Source organism: Suncus etruscus, assembly GCF_024139225.1.
Source record: "Suncus etruscus isolate mSunEtr1 chromosome X unlocalized genomic scaffold, mSunEtr1.pri.cur SUPER_X_unloc_2, whole genome shotgun sequence".
NCBI classification, from domain to species: Eukaryota; Metazoa; Chordata; class Mammalia; order Eulipotyphla; family Soricidae; genus Suncus; species Suncus etruscus.
In genome coordinates this window covers 333,270-336,788 of record NW_026060315.1, presented here as the reverse complement: position 1 = coordinate 336,788, position 3,519 = coordinate 333,270, and positions in this window count along the sequence as shown.

The following is a 3,519-nucleotide window of genomic DNA, read 5'->3' as shown; positions in this document are numbered from 1 at the left end:
CAGGACTGGGGGGAGCAGAGAGGTGGGACTTTGTCCCCGAGGGAGCACTGGAGATGGGAGTCATAGTACAGAAGGAAAATACCCAGCCTCAACTCCCAAGCTTGCATTTAGAAGAGAGATTCTGGGGCCAGAGCAATAGCACAGCGGTAGGGTGTTTGCCTTGCACACGGCCGACCCAGGATGGACCGGGGTTCGATCCCCGACATCCTATATGGTCCTCCCCGAGCCTGCCAGGAGCGATTTCTGAGAGCAGAGCTAGGAGTAACCCCTGAGCACCACCAGGTGTGACCCCCCCAAAACCAAATAAATAAATGAAATGAAATAAAAAACAAAAATGTAAAGTTGGAGCCGGAGGACCCCGGTTCGATCCCTGGCATCCCATATGATCCCCCAGGCCTGCTAGGAATGACTCCTGAGCACAGAGCCAGGAGTAAAGCCCCAAAACCCAAACAATAATAGTAATAATAATAAAAATAATAACAATAAGCATTCTTAAGGAATAAGGAGAGAGATAATTTAGGAAACTGGATGCTTATGTTCTAGCAATGGGACTCTTATGTATCCTAGCAACAGAACTCTAGTATCCTAGCAACAATAATAGGACTCTTATGTGCTCTACCAAGGAGACTCTTATGTATCCTAGCAACAGGAACTTGTATCCTAGCAACAGCACTTTTATGAATCCTACTAACGGGACTCATGTATCCTAGCAACAGGACTCTTATGTAGCCTAGCAACAGGACACTTGTATCCTAGCAACAGGACTCTTTCGTATTGCAGCAACAAAACTCTTATGCATCCTAGCAACAGGACTTTTATATATCCTACCAATGGACTCTTATGTATCGTAGCAACAAAACTTGTATCCTAGCAACAGCAACAGGACTCTTATGTATCCTACCAATGGGACTTTTATGTATCCTAGCAACAGGAACTTGTATCCTAGCAACAGGACTTTTATGTATCCTACCAATGGGACTCCTATGTAACCTAGCAATGGAACTCTTGTATCTTAGCAACAGCAATAGGACTCTTCTGTGACCTACCAATGCGACTCTTATGTATCCTAGCAACAGGACTTTTATGTATCCTACCAACGAGACTCTTATGTATCCTAGCAATGGAAGTCCTGTATCCTAGCAACAGTATTCTCATCGTAGCAACAGGACTCTTACCTGTCCAGGCAACAAGATCCTTATCTGCCTTGGCAACAGGACTCTTCTATGTCCTAACAGCAGGTTTCTTTTGTATTCTAGCAATAGGAATCTTATGTATCCTAGCAACAGGACTCTTTTGTATCCTAGCAACATGACTGTTGTATCTTAGCAACAGGACTCTTATGTGTCCCAGCCTCAGGACTCTTATGTATTCTAGCAATGGAGTCTATATATCCTAGCAACAGGACTCTTATGTATCCTAGCAATAGAACTCTTGTATCCTAGCAACAGCAACAGGACTCTTATGTGCCCTACCAATGGGACTCTCATGTATCCTAGCAACAGGACTCTTGTATCTTAGCAACAGGACTCTTATGTATCCTAGCCTCAGGACTCTTATGTATCCTAGCAACAGGACTTCTATGTATCCTAGCAACTGGACTCCTATGTATCCTAGCAACAGGACTCTTGTATTCTAGTAACGGGACTCATGTATCCTAGCAACAGGACTCTTATGTAGCCTAGCAAGAGGACACTTGTATCCTAGCAACAGAACTCATTTGTATCCTGGCAAGGGACTCTATGTATCCTAGCAACAGGACTCATGTATCCTGGCCTCAGGACTCTTATGTATCCTAGTCTCAGGACTCTTATGTATCCTAGTCTCAGGACTCTTATGTATCCTAGCAACAGGACTCCTATGTATCCTAGCAACAGGACTCCTATGTATTTTAGCAACGGGACTCTTGTATTTTAGTAACGGGACTCTTATGTATCCTAGCAACAGGACACATATCCTAGCAACGGCACTCTTTTTGTCTCCTAGCAACGGGCTCTTATGTATCCTAGCAATGGACTCATATGCATCTTAGCAACAGGACTCTTATGTATCCTAGCAACAGGACTTTTATGTATCCTAGCAACAAGAGCCTGCATCCTAGCAACAGGATGCTTATGTCCTCGAGCAACAGGACTTTTATCTGTCCTAGCAACAGGACTGTTATGTGTATCCTAGCAACGACATCCTACTCCCCTAGCAACAAGACTCTTATCTGCCTTAGCAACCAGACTCTTATATGCCCTAGTAAACCTTTTACCAGTATTTCAATGACTTCATCCATTCATTCATTCATTCATTCCCAAATATGCAGTTTCCTTCTTTCTTTTTCAAATTTTTCAACTTTTTTCTTCTGTCTTTTTGGGTACGCTGGTGAGAAAAGTGGGGTCCCCCCAGAAAAATTGCTTGTGGGGCCTTTACCTGCAAAATCTAGCTGAGTTTCTTTTGCACAAAGTTCAAAAATTGGCAGAAACCAGAAAAGGCCTTTTTTTTGTTTGTTTGTTTTTTGGCCCCAGAATTTTCTTGACCCAGAGTTCATCTCCAGAGTCACCCAGATTTTCCTTCCCTGACCCAGAATTCATCCCCAAATTGTCTAAACATTTATTTCTGTTGGATTTCATTTCTTTTCCTCCACTCATTTGTGAAAATCATTGTTTTTTTTTTTTATTTCTGGATATTGTGACTTTTATTTCTGAAAAACCACAATGTTCATGTGTGAAAATCATCATTTTTATTTGTGAAAATCACAGTTTTCATTTGTGAAAAATCACAATTTTCATTTGTGAAAATCACAATTTTCAATTTGTGAAAATCACAGTTTTCATTTGTGAAAAATCACGATTTTCATTTGTGAAAATCACAATTTTCATTTGTGAAAATCATCATTTTTATTTGTGAAAATCACACAGTCCTAGCCCATCTGCCTAGGCTGCACTTTGGATAAGTGGAGGCTAGATTTTGTGCATTGAAGCAGCAAATAAAATATTTGGAGAGAGATAGAGACAGAGAAAAAGAGAGACAGAGAGAAACAGAGAGAATGAGAAAAAGAGAGACAGAGAAACAGAGAAAGAGACACAAAGAGAAAAAGAGACAAAGAGAGAGAAAAAGAGAAAGAGAGAGACAGAGAGAAAAAGAGACAGAGACAGAGAAAGAGACAGAAAAAGACAAAGACAGACAGAAAGAGACAGAGAAACAGAGAGACACAAAGAGAAAGAGAGAAAAAGAAAGACAGAGACAGAGACATAAAATGAGACAGAGACAGAGAGAAAAAGGGACAGAGACAAAGAGACAGAGAAAAAGACAGAGAAAGAGAGAAAGACAGAAAGAGACAGAGACAGAGAGAAAGACAGAAAGAGAAACAGAGAAAGACAGACAGAGAGAAAACAGAAAGAGACACAAAGAGAAACAGAGACAATGAGAGACAGAGAGAAAAAGAGAAAGAGAGACAGACAGAGACAGAAAAAGAAACAGAGACAGAGAAAGAGACAGAAAAAGACAGAGACAGACAAAGAGAAAGAGAGACAT